The sequence below is a fragment of the Manis pentadactyla genome, chromosome 8 (assembly GCF_030020395.1).
Source record: "Manis pentadactyla isolate mManPen7 chromosome 8, mManPen7.hap1, whole genome shotgun sequence".
In the NCBI taxonomy this organism is placed as follows: domain Eukaryota; kingdom Metazoa; phylum Chordata; class Mammalia; order Pholidota; family Manidae; genus Manis; species Manis pentadactyla.
In genome coordinates this window covers 22,968,922-22,986,041 of record NC_080026.1, presented here as the reverse complement: position 1 = coordinate 22,986,041, position 17,120 = coordinate 22,968,922, and the positions used below count along the sequence as shown (strand labels likewise).

At 36.7% G+C, this 17,120-nt stretch overlaps 1 pseudogene; it reads left to right on the top strand.

Annotated features, from left to right (window-relative positions):
* The first annotated feature begins 792 nt into the window (after positions 1 to 792).
* LOC118933011 (60S ribosomal protein L26-like) lies at positions 793 to 1,229 on the top strand (annotated as a pseudogene).
* Positions 1,230 to 17,120: the final 15,891 nt, after the last annotated feature.

Below are 17,120 nucleotides of genomic sequence, written 5' to 3'. Positions count from 1 at the left end.
GACTGCCCTTGCACTGTTCACCATGTAAGAACTTATTCACTATGTAAGAACTTGTTCACCATGTAAGAACTTGTTTGTTATGCTTCAGAAGATTGGAAAATGTTGAGAGTTAGGCTTGGGGTTGATTAATGATTGTGCATTGAGTCCCCTATACAGAATTTTATTGTTTTTAACAACCATTTGATCAATAAATATGAGAGATGCCCTCTCAAAATAAATAAATAAATAAATAAATAGGCATTATAATATGTCAAATAAATTGAAAAGAAACTCATGTATAGAGTGTTAACCATGTGTTAGGCTCTGGGTAGTATTCTACAAGTATAATCTCAGTGAATTTTCTTAGCAGATGCTATGTGATCTGTCTTATAACCAACTTATAGATGAGATGTTATATAACTAGTTTAAGAATTTAAAAAGTCAGCAAAGGGGGCATATGGGTTCAAACCCAAAATGTCTGACTCTACAGACCATTCTCTTTCTAATATGATTAAAACATGTCTCCTTAAAGTTAAAAAAAAATCACAAACAGCAGCAATAAAACAGATGAAATCAAACATTCATTTAAAAAGGGGCAACAAAATGCCTGACTAGGATTCCAAATATGTGAAAATTATAAATCCTAGCTTTTAGAAGTAAAAACACTGAATAGGCCAGGTAAAAGGGTGGATGAGCATTAGAAAGGCAGCCTGCACGCACAAGCACACCAAGACATTATAGTTAGAGAAACCGCTCTGAAAACCCCATCTCCTCTACCCTTCTGTGGCCAGCACTGAAGCAGGAGCAGCCAAAATGAGGTTCAATGCTTTTGTGACTCCTGACCAGAACAAGAACCGTAAAAGGCCTTTCAATGTACCTTCCCACATTGGCAGGAAGATTATGTCTTTCCCTCTTTCCAAAGAGCGGAAACAGTACAATGTTCAATCCATGTCCATCAGAAATTATAGATGATGAAGTTCACATTGTATGAGGAAATTGGTCAGCAGATTGGCAAAGTAGTCCAAGTTTACAGGAAGAAATGTGGCGTCCATACTGAACGTGTGTAGCAGGAGTAGATGTCCATATAGACAGTCCATAAAGAAAACACAACTGTCTATATAGACAGTCAGCCCAGCAAGGTGGTTATTGCTAGGCTAAAACTGAACAAAGACTGTAAGACAAATCTTGCCAAGTAGGAAAGGTAAAGGGCAAATATAAGGAAGGAAAACACTGAGAAGATGTGGGAATAAAGTAATCTTATATACAACCTTCATTAAAAAGTGCTAAAATGAAAAAAAAATAATAACCTCCCTGACACTATTGCTGTGTTCTACTAGCTGCCCCATACTTCCACTGTACAAAAGGATGGAACATTACTTCAAAGTCTTAATTATTGACTTGATATCAATTTGCACCAGAAGACTGAGATAATCAAAGATTTACAGATATAAAATTAGGACCCTCTTTATTACAGAGTTCTTCCATCTTGGTCAATTATAAGAGAGTAGAAAGGGCCTTCCTTTGCCTTTCCGTTGGCCTTGTGAAGAAACCTGGGCTCGGCTCTGCCTCTCCTTCTCCGACGCTTCTTTCTTTGAAAGCTGCACTGTATTGGAAAACCACTATGCTTTTAAATAATCCAGAGAATACGAAAGAGGGTGAAAGTTATAGCGCACCTCAGACAGAAAGAAATGTTCTTAGGAAACATTTGTAAGTAGGTTTCTGAAACTTCTTAAAATCACATCAGTAAAAGAAGAGGTTACAGGAATGACTTGAATATTGAGACTTCAACTATGTTAGCATTTCAGAAGGCCTATAAAACAAGATAGCAACCTTTCTAACACCCCCTAAGGTCTCTATCATATAATCAGACATACTAAAGGGACATTTATATAGTAAATTCACATTTGAGGTCAACAGAAATTCCCTATTTATGAGAGTATTCCCCTTGCCAGCATCTCTCAACACACACAGATGAGTGCCTTAAGATTTTGATTCTTCATGTTATTTGACCTGAAGTTTCACTGATTTTGCTTCAGAAGCAATGTCTCAGAGAAAAATAAAATTTATATAATAAGTTCTTTAGGTTTTTAAAAGCATTTTATATCTTGGGTTTTTTTTTTTTTTTGGAGAATTCCAAAACTGAGGTCCAACCATACCAGAAACAAGCAATAAAGTTGAATTTACTAGACCAAATAAGGATCTCAATACCAACAGGAACAAATACACATATTCACAATCTTTGACTTCTCTATTGTACATTTTTATATTCATTGATATACTGCCCAATACGTATGTTTATATTTTTTCTGACAGTTAGAAACTTGACACAACTTGGGAAGTATCCCAAATGAGAAGATTCTTCAATATACCAAATTCCATGTTATAATGGCTAGCTCGGTACTAAGACTTGGGTGACAGCTGCAGCTCTCCAGAAACTAAAAGGTGCTACTATCCCAGGAAGAACATAAAAATAACCAAAAGGCATCTCTGTCTGTTTAAGGTTGAGCACTGTATATAGAAAAAAAGCTGGCAGAAATTCAACAACCAGAAGTCTATGTCTCCTAGCAAAAGACAGTTGCACAACTCCTCTAAAAGAGAGCAAGATGTTTATTACTCAAAAGTTAAACATTTCCTTCTCCATTTGTTAGGAAATGTATTTTCTCATCCAATCCAATATGTGTTATTTTTTAAAATTACACACCCATCACTAAATGGCTGAGTTCACCTACATATCTGAGCTAACATATCAAACAAAGAAAACAGGCTTGGCTGCAAAGTCAATGAAAGTCAAATAAAAAGCCAAACTAAACAGATGAGACACCATGCCCTGAAGGTCAACAAAGGAGATCATTGTTCAGTGAGGAGGGTTTAGTAACCTCAGCAAGGAGGATTTGCTGTGCCCGTCATAAACACAAAGCAACTCATCTAATCTACTTAAACACAAATCCTACTGCAATACTGATGGGTAGCTGGTTGCGTACAACTGGATTTGTTCTTTGCCATACTGTATTAGAGTTAAACTCCACTGAACCTTACATCAAAATCCACAGATAGTTTTGAAATTTTGGGTGATAACAATGGTGGTAACAAATAGGTAGCTTTGAATTAGTTATTTTCTTAAAATAGGGAATGCTATATAAATTTAACATACAGTGGTAATTATGATGACTGACATTAGGATAATAATAAATAGTATGTTTTAAAACAATCCTCATTCTAGTATATCCTAGTATACCCTAAAATTGATTGTCTAGCTTTTGAACATTGGACATTACCTGGTCTTGTCTACAGCACCCGAGTCCCTAAGAGTCATACTTGTCCTAAAGATTTGTCAGAAGGAACTTCTATCCACCAAAATGAAAAACAAAATTTTCTCCTCCACAGCATCTATTAGGATTCCTCCTGCCAAGTGTTTTAATTACATACCTGGAAAACTCAAGAGACTCAACTGAAAAGCTATTAGCAAAGTAGTGGGGCACAAAATTAACATACAAAAGACAAACAACAAACAGAATGAATATATAATGGAAGAAAGTACTCATTTAAAAAAGAAAAGAAGATAAAAGACAGGAATAAGCTTAATATGAAATGTTAAAGCACTACAGGAGAACATACAAGAAATTTTGTACAAAGGTAGGTGTACTAATTGTAGAGTTAACGTCAAAAGATGCCAGTTCTTTCTGAGTTAATTTATAAATTCAACATGAGCCCAAAAATAAAAATATTGATGGTGGGTTTTTGAAATTAGACAAAGTGATCATCAAGTTTATATGGAAAAATAACCAAAAATCAGCAGGAAAACTGGGGCAGAGGAAAGACAATGAGGGAGAATTAGCACCATATGTTTTATATTAAAACATAAAAACACGAACACTTAAAACAGTACTGTGCTTGTTCATCATTAGACAAACTGATCAATAGGATATTATACAAAGTACAGAAATAATTCCAAATGCATACTTCAATTCAAAATGTGAAAAAGCATTTAAAATTGCTGGGGGGAAGATAAACACTTCAATAAATGATGAGAGAATATCTAGGGAAGAACGATGTTGGATTTGTACCTTACATCATATTCTATCTAGTAAAGCCAGAAGAAATTGCAAATGCATCAAAGATGTACATACAAAACCACGAAAGCATATAAGTAGAAGAAAACACAGAAAGCCCATTTTTAACATTTCAGTGGAGAGAATCTTTATGACACAAAATCTAGACTCCATAAAATGTTTTTAAAATAATATATTTAACAAGATATATAAAACCATAAACAAAATCAAAAGATAAATGATAAACTTAGAAACTAATATAGACAAGTACTAATCTCCCTAACATATCAAGAATAACTAGAAACCAATAAAGGACCAGCTACATAATAGAAAAATAGTTAGAAACATATATATTCAAGTCATAAAAAAAGAAAATCTAAATGGCTTAGAAACATAAGTAGATGATCAAGTCCACTTATACTAAGAGAAAGACTTGTTAAAACTGCACTGATATGTCATTTTTTAGAATGGCAATGATTTAAGAGATTGGTAACACATTTTACGTGTATAGAAAAAACAAGTTCTCACATACATTACGGTGAGTTGAAATTGGTACAGCTCTGATGAAGACAAATTTACAAGGTTTATTGATGCTGCATATACCTGTTGACTCACAATTGCACTTCTAGGAATTTATCCTATAGGTTATTTTTGCTCACATGTGAATCATTATGTGTAATGTTATCCTGGCCAGTACTGCTTGAAATAAAAAAACTGGGAACAACTCACATGTCCATCAATAAGAGACTAGTTTAAAAAGTCATTGAACATTCATAGAGTGATTACTACACAGTGGTTTAAAAAAATGAAGAGCTCTCTAGTATTGATCATCAAGATGTATTATTAAATGCAAAAAAGTAATAAAAACTGTATATTGTGAACTTTTTGTAAAAAGGAATAAGACAATATATTCAAATTTTCTGATACATGTATGAAGAAACTCTGTCAAGAATATATAATAAAAAAATATATTACATAAATGTATATGTGTGTGGGTATGCTACACACACATATATATAGCTACTGGGGAGAGTGGAAAGTTCAATTAAAACTACCTTCCTCGTTGCCAAAAAGCACTTTCTACACTAGTAGAAAGTACACCAGTAAAGCCACACTTTGGAAAAAATACCAAGTAAAATACATTTTGAACTTATTTTTGTTCCTTTACCTAAGAGAAAGGGAATTATGCCCAAATACAGTGTGTCCTCCTTGAAGTCTTTGTCTTTTTTTAATCCTCTTTAAACACACACACACACAAAAACATTCAGTATTTTCCTGTCTTAGTCTTTCTAGGCTGCTGTGACAAAATACCATGGACTGGGTAGCTTACAAACAACAGAAATTTATTTCTCACAGTTTTGGAGGCTGGAAGCTCAAGACCAGGGCCCTCTTCTAGGTCACAGACTTCTCGCTTATTCTTACATGGTGGAAGGCGCTTGAGATAGCTCTTGAATCCCTTTTATATAAGGACACTAACCCCATTCATGAGGGTATGCTTCTGTTATCAGTAGAAACAATAATATTAGAAACAAATCATTTTTATGTATCAGTGGCACATATGTGAACATCATAACTATGAGTATGAAACCTTTTACCCCTTGCATAAAACTCTGCAAGGGAATCTATATCCATGAATTAAAGAAGGGCCTTGAGGTTAACCATTTACTTTTATTTATATATTCTTTTTTACAAGAGCATACATTCATACAATGAAGTTCACAAAGCATATTGCTAAACCAGTTTTAGTGACTTAATACACCTGTATAATCACCATCCAAGTCAAGATATAGAGCATTACCAACATTCCACAATATTCCCTCATGTTCTATTCCAGTCAACCATGCCAAGGATAATTACTATTCTGACTTTCATCACGTAAGTGAAATCATGTAGTATGTACTCTTTGTACTTCCCTGGCTCAACATTATTTCTGTGAGATTCATCAATGTGGTTGCATGAAGCAGTTGTTCATTATTTTTATTGTTGTTTACTATTTCACTTTAAAAAAATATCAAAACAGAAGCACTTCTGGAACGGCAGAGTAAAGAGCTCTGAAAATCTCCTCTTCTATAAACAGTTGTTTATTCAAGAAAAACAACTAAACTTTGGTAAAAACAGTGAGCTTGTGGCTTTGTGACATTTTAACTTGCCCTATTTTGACTGCTGTCTCTCCAGATCCATGGTAGCCTTGAAAATCAGCACTTCATATCATAATAATTATGAATACCACCCCAACTGACACTAAAAGGGGGTAAAAAAGAAAGACTCAAATTGCTAAAATCAGAAATGAAAAATGGGCCATCACTACCAATCTTACAGAAATAAAAAAGATTAGAAAGGAATACTAAGAACATTGTATGTCAACAAGTTAGATAGCCAAGATGAAATGAACAAATTACTAGAAAGACTCAAACTATTGAATCTTTGATCTCTGTAAGATCATACTTTACATATTTTAAGATTATATTATTAGGTACATTTAAATGTAAGTTTATAATCCTGTTGACCCCATTATCATTATGAGCCACTCTGGTTTTCTCTAGAAGCACATTTTTCTTTGCCTGATATAAGTGCAGCTACAGTATTTTCTTTGGGTAATCATTTAATGTTATGTCTTTCATACTATTACTTTCAAAATTCAAGAGTCCTTACATTTAAGATCTCTTTTATAAGCAGCTTATGGTTGGTTATCATTTTTCTTTCTACTTTGACCATCTTTGTCATTTAATTAGAGTATTACTCCAACTAATTGAGTGTAATTATTGGTGTATTTGGATTTAAATCTACCTTCTTACTATGTTTCCTATTGTACCATCTTCTTTTGGATTAATAATGTGTTTATTACTTGCTTGCCCCAATTTATTAGATTGTTAGGGATATATTTATTACTGCTTTATTAGTTACTCTAAAATAAAGGATTCTGACATTTCATCATTTGCTTATTACAGACTATGAAGCTAATACATTTACCACTTCTTGGACAGCACTTTTTCTGTTGTCATGTATTTTAATCCTACATCTATTTTAACCTGCCATAATACATTACTACTACTCTTGTTTGCATTTAGATTTACGCATTTGCCTTACCCTGTATTTTTAATTTTCTCCTATAATTCTGTGTTTAAACTTGAAAAATATCCCTTTAGACTTTCTCCTAGTGTAAGTCTGTTAGCAACAAATTCACTCTGCTTTTGTTTGTTTGAAAATGTATTTCTGTTACCTTCCTTTCTGATGAATATTTTTGTGACTATAGAATTCTTAGTTGGTAGCTATGTTCTTTCAGAACTTTAAGGATGTCATGCCATTGTCTTCTGGATTATACAGTTTCTATTGAAAAGTCATTCTCAAGTCTCATTTTTATCCTTTGAAAGTAGTGAATATTTTCTATTAATGTATACTCTGACTACTTTCAATATTTTCTTTTTATCATTGTACTTCAGATATTTTATTATGATGCTCTGGGTGTATTTTCCTTGTATATGTCCTGCACATGGTTTGTGGAGCATCCTGATCATGACTTGCTGTCTTTCATCAGTTTTGCAAATTTAGTTAACAGTAGTATTTGAAATGTTGCTTTTGTTCAGTTCATGCTTTCCTACCCTTCTGGGTCTCCAGTTATGGGTATATTAGACTTTTAAACTGTGTTCCACCTAGCTGTTAATCTCTCCTCTGTATTTTCCATCCCTTTAATCTCTACACTTAAATTTGAATATTTTCTACAGCCTTCTGACTTCATTGACTGTTCTGCTCTCTGACTTGTCTAATGGATGATAAACCCATGTTTTAATTTGTTTTATTTTATCATTTTTGGTTCTAGCATTTAAATTTGGTCCTGATTTTACATACTTGGTAATTTTTTAATTCTATGCTGAACATCACGGTCAAAAATTTCAGAGACTCTACAAGACGTTATCTTTTTTCAGAAAGGATTTAATATGATTCAGTCATACATGTATGGACTAGTCACATTACTCCAGTCAATGTTGGATTTCAGACTTTTTTAACCTCATCAATTTCCAGTTTATTCTAACTCTTAAAGTATAGCCTTTAATTTTTAAGGAGTAGCCTTCTGGGGTCTCCTCTGAAATTCTGAGGTGTTTACTTGGGCTCTTGCACCTTAGTGGTTTCTAAATTTTCACCTCTGTCTCCTAAATTCTCCAAGACTGCCAAAATCTCTGCTTAGCTCTTTAACTTCCAAACTGTTCATTTACACTTAGTTTTTTTGCATTTTACTCTACATCATTTAGGAGTCATTCCTTGAAGGGAAATGGCACAGAATTTTGGGCTCATTCTTCTGTGGTTTTCTCAACTCCTGGATCTTAGTCTATCAAATCCTAATCACTGTGGTAGCCTCAAACTCCAATGTATGTCTCCCTAATCTAGTGGGGCTGCCATAAACCCAGGTTGACACTTTCTTCTTAACCTTTATCGTCCATGCCATGAATCTGCAAATACCAAGGGAAAAGCTGAGGTGAATTCAGGGCTTAATTCATTACGGTTTTCTCCTCTCTGGGGTCTTCGTGCCTCCACTACTCACTTCCTTAGTTCTCTAGTGACTCCAAACAGTTGTTGTATATATTATTTCTAAATAGTTGTGCTCAACAGGAGAGTTAAAGTAATATTCTTTCATAGCCAGAAGTGGAAGTTGAGTCATTTACTTTTAATTTGCAATTTTCCTAAATCTTTACTTTCAATATAGTCTTCTCATTTGTGGTTTTTAAACTACAGTTAAAATTGGGTCATATAAACTATGTACCTGGTGGACTTGAAGTTAGAAAAAGGAGTCAGGGAATCATTTGTTCAAATAATACGTAAAATTTGTAGAATTGGTGTTTTCCTATGATTATTAACCTAAATAACAGAGGAAAAATGGATTCCTGAATTATGTAGGAGTTTGTGTAATACTGTAAATTCACCATTCTGTCTTTCCCAGGTCTAATGTCAGTATTGAAAAACAAAAGCAAAACATTCTTTTGGTTTTACAACTTAGTACCTTTTTTATAACATATATTTTGTATTGCTCTTTGAATTTATAATACATATTTCCTCCTCACTAAAAGGTGAGTTTGACAGTTTGGTGTGTAATTTTTTTTTAAATGGAAGAACTGGGTCTCTCTGGTATGTTGCTTAGGCCTTCTGGGTGGGACATGCTCCATTTAGAGCTCTGGTTCCTGCTTGGAGTGACAATTAATATGCTTACTACTTGAGAAACAGCATGGCTCATTGGACTAAGCTTTGAGTCAGTAGTTCGGCGTTATAATCCTACTTCTGCTACTGATTCAATCTGTGCCCCTGGGCAAGCCATTTAACCTTTGTATTTGTTCACCTGAAAATTGGGATGAAATTATTACTTATTTGCAAGAGTAGCTAGTAATAACTGATTTTGAATATAAAGAAATGCATACAATATATTTTGACCAGTTAAAATTATTACAAACATTCCTACAATTCAGTTTCCCCTAAAGCCTCCATACTGCTTTGATTAAAATTCCTCTGATCTGAGTTAAAATGAAGCACAATAAAGAGCAGTTAAGTGTTTTGTTTAATTTGCATGCTTAAACAGGTGGGAAAATCCAGTGTAGGTTAGCCTAAGAAAACAAAAGATTTTTTTAATATAGGGAGGAAAATCATCTTTCTTCCCCCAACTTTTTTAAAATTGTAGAACACATTATGTATTATGCACATGTATTATTCTTTATAGCCAAAGTGCAAAAACACATTAACACAGAATAATAACACAAACACACATGTATTGTTTTCCATTTCTTATTTATAATTCTTCAGAAATGGAGTTTTAATCATAATTATTTTTAAATCTCAATGAAAATTTTATCTCAACTCAGATTTTTTCTTAAATGGTCTCACCATATCATAAACGGGAACAAATATTCAGATTCCTTTGCCTGGTACTTTTTCTTACTTCACATAATATATGCTTCTGCAAAACATGAAGATCGAATTTCTTTGTCTACAGAGAAATTTAAAGTGAACTTGTACTTGGGAAAGTACCACTGAAAGGAAGCTTTAAAAAGAATGCTTTTAAATATTTAATAAATTGTCCTCAATTTATTTCATAAATTTGAGTTTAAAATAGAGGACAACTAACTGTCTTTACTATGCATCTTCTTATAACTGCTTCCAGAACATTCGTAGTTTTTCTAAGACTTTTTTTTTCCTTATCTATGCAATGGTAATAATATCATTAAGCTATCTGTCTCACAAAGTTGTAACAAAAATAAAGTAAGGATGTATATGACAACACTTTGAAAAGCATTTATCTTGTTAGAGATAACATTGAGGAATGCTGTCATCCAACAGCTTGCAAGTAACATCCTGTATTCTTGAAGTCTTAATGTTTTGGCTGACCAGTCTAATCTTGGTCACCATTCTAAGTAGCTTCAACATCCTTGCAAATGACCCATCCAACTCTCAAGACACTTTGTCACCCAATTGTTGGATCTCCTCATTTCCAGTGACCATTTTTTCTCTCACTGCAATTGTAATTCCCTGGCCACTGATCATACAACTCCCCTCCAAAACCTTGTATTCTTATTCTAAGGTCATAGCTCCCATCCTTCTAGCTCGCTTGCTTAAATATCTGCCAGGAAGCAATGAGTCTTTCTAATGGTATCATCCTTCAAATCCACTGCTCCTATTACTCCTACCCACAACTGCCTGTTCTAGACTATAATTTCTTCTTAATCCAACTCAAGTTCCATTATCCATCTTTTCAATGACTTCCATACAATTTCTGTAACTTCCTTCTTCCTCTCTTCTTCAAAAATCACTTACTTCACATATTCAACTATGGAAGAACTCACTCATCTGCCTTCTCTGTGCCTGTGAATTCCAACGTGCTTCAGGAAATAACCATACACACAGTTGGGCAGACTAGAGTTATGATAAGCATAATCTCCACCCTCAAGTGGATGCTCAACCCTGACAATTCTACTATAATGTTTTGCTCTCCCACCTCACATAGGACTATTTCACACCTTTCATCATACCCCCACCACTTTAAGCGGAAAACCTTGCTTTATATTTCAGGGAAATTAGAGCTCTCAGCTGGGAATATCATTACCCTCCAGCATCCAGTTCTATCAACTCCCCTGCTTCTGTATGCCCTCTCTTCTGCCTGCCTGCCTCAATCTGGCTTCTGCTGAACCTACTGTCAAGGAAATTGATTCTCTCCATAATACCACACCCTATGGCCCCTTATCATTTTGTTCCTCAATTTACTGATGTCTCTGCAGGATTCAATACTGTTCCTATCTCCCTTTTGTAAAAACACTGTCACGTATGATCTCTCTCTCTTGTCATATCAACATGATATCTCATGTCTCTGGCTGCTACTTTTTCATTCCCTTTCCGGGTATTTTAACCCTCTACTTACTAAATTTCTTCTCTCTTTCCATTCCGTATTTACCACTCTCATTCATTTCCATGGTCTTAAATACAATTTGTGTGCTGACAATTCCCAGGTTTATCTGTAGCATTGCATGTTCCTCCAATCTTCAGTCACTTACATCCAATTGCTTACTTTACATCTCAATTTGGATGTTTGACATTTTCAAAATTGAATTTTTTCACTCGTCATCTCTCTACTCCTTTCCCTATAATGTAAATCCCCTAAATCTTTCCCATCTCAACAAATGACACTACCTCTGCTCATTTGCTCAAGAGAAAAGGTAAGAGTCATCCAATTCATCAGCAAGTCCTGTTGATTCCACTTCCAAAATATATCTTGAATCTGTCCACCTGCTTCCATATATGTTTACCGTACCATGATCCTAATTTACTGTGATATCCTTCTACTAGACTTTCTGCTTTCTTTGGTAATCTCTTGCAACCTGTTCTCCATAGAAAAGAGTGAGAGTAATCTTTTAAAACAAAACCCCAAACATGTAACTCCCTTAGTTAAAACCCTCTAGTGGCTTGATGCTTAACCTTGAATAAAATCCAAGGAGTTTACTTTGGCCTGTAAGATCTTGCATAGTCTGGAGTCTGTGTTCCTCTCTCTCCTTATTTATACCACTCTCTTCATTGTCATGGAGAGCATCCTTCTAATTTGTTGAATACATCTAGGCTTTGTACATACTGTTCCTTCTTAAGGAGCTCCTTTCATGGCTATCCCCTTTTCATCTTGTATGTTTCAGTTTCAGTTCTATTTCCTTTGTAAGTCCTTCCTGAATTGTTCTAAAATCGGTGCCCTCTTCCTATTCAATCCCACCACTCTTATTCTTTATCTCAGCATCCTGTCTGCTTTTATAAATAATTCTTGCCATATGACAATTATTTACTTGCTGTTTTTCTGTCTTTGTCATGATACTGTAAGCTCAGTGAGGTAGAGACTATATCTATTTCATATATGACTATACAACTAACACCTAGCACAAGTCCTATAGCTAATAATTAATTGTTGAATAAATAAATACCACAAACAAAAATGGGCAATGTAATGCAAATGATTGTAAATGATTCTTATGCAGTTTTTCACTGTAGAAAATTTTAGGACTATAGCATCAAAGCTTTATTCATGATTTTAAGCATTTATCAAAATGGATGGAGGCCATTATTTTTGAGGAGTCTAGGGTACATATGCTGTTCTCTATTACAGCACCAATCAATTACCAAGGGTGAATTTCCAATCTATGAGACTTCTGTAAAATACAGTAAAGTTGAATTACTAAAAACATGAAATAAAAATAACAAACTAAATATAAGCCCAGTTATTTTTATTATTTGCTTTCTTAGATGTAAAATCATTCTGTGAAGTTTCTACAAAACTTCTAAACTGTTGTCAATATCTATCTCATTGAAGACCAGTAACAGTTACTTTGAGACCAACACTTGTCTGAGAACTGCACTTGGACTAGTGTTGGTTTACTCCAACTTGGATAACTGAGGTCATTGGGATTAGTTTAGGTAGTGTATCTCAAAGCCTCTACTATTCTTTGTTATGAAAGAATAGTTGAAAACTTTTAGAATTAAAATAGCTAGAAAACTACAGAAATTAAATAGTTAAAAAAATTAAGCCCCTGTGGTCATGAATATAAATTGGAGAGTGGGGAAAACCTTCCTCAAATTAAGCCTGTTCTTTTTATTTTCCACACATTTACTGTATTTTGAAGATGATAGTGGGCAAAAAAGTGAAATGTAACCTTTGGGATGTTCCAGAGAAAGTAACTGGTTGTTGAGATTTATATACTTAGGTGGATGAGTGTAGCATTTTTACCAAAGTGCTGGATACATTATTTCCATCATAGCTAGTTTTCTTAACTCTTTGCACTCACTTTCCTGCCCTAAAATATTCTGCCTTAATATTTTGTCCCACATCAATTCTCGCATCCTTATTCATCTCAGTATGTGTTTCTTTTTACCCCATCAGCACAGTGCAATGCTATGGCTAGACCTAAGTAGAAAGGGAGGAATAGTAGCAGCAACAGCTAAGACACAGGGAGTTCTATTCCCACCTTGTACATTCATGCAGAGGAAAATATTCGTAGAAGATATGCATATTATTATCTGCCTTTCTTTGACTTACCAAGTTACCAGTTTATTCCCTATGCATTATGCCTTATAGAGTTAACATAAAAGAAATTCATTATTTGTCAGTCCAGGAATGCCCATGTTATCGGAACACAGGACTAGACTTTTACAGCAGCTAGAAAGCAGCAGAAATACTTGTAAGTCCTTCAACATCCTTCATACTCCAAAGGGATTTAGTCATTTTACCAAAGATGAAGGAAGAGAGATATAGCATATCTTGAATGCGATTATTGGTACGTCCAGAGGCAGGTGAATACCTTACAGTGAATTTCCTCACAAAAAATGGTATACTACCCAATCTCATAGGCAAGTTCAATTCCAGTCTAGTTCAATTCCAGCCCCACTTTTAGAGTTAAGATTTAAAATTAGTCCATACCATTTTGATCCATGTTTCTAGCATTAAAAAAAATAACATCTTATATTCTAGATAACAATACTCAAGCACCTCTATCTTCTCATCAGGCCAACAGACTTGAATCTTTAGATTGAATTGACTTATCAAGATTCTTCCAGCAGGGAATAACTTAAAATTTATTGTCAGGACTCTCCGGACTTGAAATTCTAGGATTGGAGTGGAGACAAGACCAGGTCTCAAATTTTGGGATTGAGTGATATTAGCTAAAGCTGTTAAGACATAATTGCTCTGATAGACCAGAATTCTTTTCATGTCTTTTTTCTTTCTTCTTCTTCCTCACCTTCCTTTCTAAACCCAGTTTGTACAGCTTGCACTGTGTTAGGGAGGCGCCAGATGTGTAGATGAGAAAATGTGACTCTAGAAATAGGAAAGAAAGAGGATTTAGGAAAGTAGGGTTAGCTGCAGCTAACTCTTATCTTTTTAAGCTTTGAAATTCCAGTGGGAATTAGTCACATACTCTATCTTATTGGTTAAATTGTTTTTGAATTTTAAAAAGATACAGAGGGTAGAGGTGAATACAAATTTAGGAATAGGTAACTACTGTTACTGGATGTTAACTTCTCCCAGGTGTTATTTTATTATTTTTCTATTAAGGTATTATTGATATACACTCTTATGAAGGCTTCACATGAAAAACAATGTAGTTACAACATTCACCCATATTATCAAGTCCCCCCGCCATACCCCATTGCAGTCACCATCCATTAGTGTAGTAAGATGCCAGTCACTACTTGTCTTCTCTGTGCTGCAGCCTTCCCCATGATACCCTCCCACATCATGTGCACTAATCATGATACCCTTCAATCCCCTTCTCTCTCACTCCCACCAGCTCTCCCCAACCCCTCTCCTTTGGTAACTGCTAGTCCCTTCTGTTGCTGTTTTGTTCCTTCAGTTTTGCTTTGTTGTTATACTCCACAAATGAGGGATCCCAGGTGTTATTCTAACTCTTTATTAGAGAAGAATAGTCTAGTGAAGACTGACTTGTTGCTCCTCTTTCATACCACAGAAAAATAATTTTTCAACTACTCTTACATTCTTATACTGGAAATTTGGGTGGTAAGATAAGGAACATATTTTCAAGTTTTAGTCCTATTACTGGTTATTCCAGTTATTCCACTTGCTTTGGTTTCACAACTCAAGAAATAATTGGAGTGATGCAGAGATAAGACAGTAGTGGGGTCTCATCCAGGGTGTAGGTGTAATCACATCTAATTACTGAATGAACTAAGTAAAATACACTTCCATTCCAGAAACATTAGTAGCAACTCTTAGTTCAAGAAGAGAATGGAAGATTTATATTTACTTGTCTGACCAGCTCTTGAAGTCCAGAGATATACATGAGATCATTTAGACACCTTGAAGACCAACTTGGGGCTTTTCTTAACTATTGCACAATATCAAATTCTGAGCTCCAGGACTTGATAACTGGAAGGAAATCTTGGAGAGAGTTTAAAGAGTTAATAATGATTACTAATAACCTTGACAAGTTGTAGGAATGGGCAGATAATTACAGGATGAACTTAATAGCAATACAGAGGAATTTAGAGGAAGAGAAAAGTAAAACACTATAAATACAAGGGCGAAAGCTTGGCTTTGTGGGAAAAATGTGGGATTTGGTAAGCCACAAGTAAAACATGAACTGGCCATACAGTATAGTTGCTTATCATTTTTATTCATAAAAAACAAAAATTTGTAGAGTGCATGTGAGAATACTGTACTTTAAAAAAAAGGCAGTTATCCTCTAGTCATTATACTATATTTAAGCACCTAAATATGCTAGACACTGAGTGTTGGATAAAATGGGGAAGAAAACATAAGATCCCTACCACCATGGAGCTCGCTAACTGTGGTAAGTGACAAAGGTAGTACCTTTAATATGGTCTTTATAGTTTGTATTCCGTAGCCAACTTCGAGTACAGCAAATACTGTGAGCTCCTTGACGTAGGGAGCCTTTCCTTACATTTTACATTTAGCACAGCACCTTGTTTGTAAGCAATCAACATGGGTTAAGGGGTAAAAATAAGCCCTAAAGGAACTAAAATTTGAAAATGTAAACACTTGTCTGATCCAATATGTCGATCGCGTAATAAATATTTGCGAACTTATTACATGCAGACCGGCTCCTAACAATGCTTTGTGTATAAAAGGGATGGTGGGAACGGATTCAAATTGCACATCGTGTTAACTGCCGTGGATAAGCTGACCGGATGGAGAAACCATACTTCACTATTTTTTTTTTCCTTTTCTTTTCTCTCTTAGCTTAAAACAAAACGCTTAAGTAGAAGCTACAGGGGTGGGACGCGTCGCCGAGACTGGTGCCCCAGACGCCAGCTCGCGCACACCAAGCTCGCTCGGGCAGCTTGGCGGGCGCGACGGACCAGCTCCCACTCCGGGCTTCCCGGCGCCCAGAGCCTCAGAGCGGACGAGGCGTCCCCCCAGAGGAAGGACAGGGCGCCGCAGACGCCCCTCGGAGGAGTCACCGGCCGCCCTCCCCATCTCGGGGTCCTGCTCCCCCTGACCACTCGGGCGTGCGCTCCAGAGGCCAGCGGGGCGAGACTAGAAAGCAGGCGCTCGAGGTCCCCGTCGGCAGCCACCCGCTTTACTGGCGGAGCCCACGGCGCGGCAGGCCGAGCAGGCCGGACGCCGAGGCCTTGCTGCATCGAGCCGCCGTCCGCCCCGCCTCTTCGCCCTCCAGCCGGCCCCGCCCGCGCTCTCACCCCTCCCCCGCTCCATCCTCGCTTCCCCGGCAATCTCCTCGCGCTCCCGGCCGACACGCGCGCTACGCCCGGGCCGCTGCCGCCGCCGCCACCGCCGCCGCCGCCGCCGCCACCGCCGCCGCGGAGCGTTCCTCCCCTGTGCCTAGCTTCCAGCTTCGGGCCGGAACCGGAAGTCTGGGGGGCGGGGCCGGCGGAGGCCAAGGGACCGAAAACGCGGCCGAGCCCGGAGCCCGGAGCCGGAGCCAGAGCCTGGACCAGAACTTGGCCGCCGCTTTCGCCGCTGCTGCCGCCGCCGCTCGCCTCTCCTACTCTGCGCTGCCGCCGCCTCGGCCACCACGGCCGCGAGCTTGGCCGCCAGTGGCCCGCGGACTTTGGGTGTCCGGGTTGAAGGTCGGTCCGGACGTCGGACCC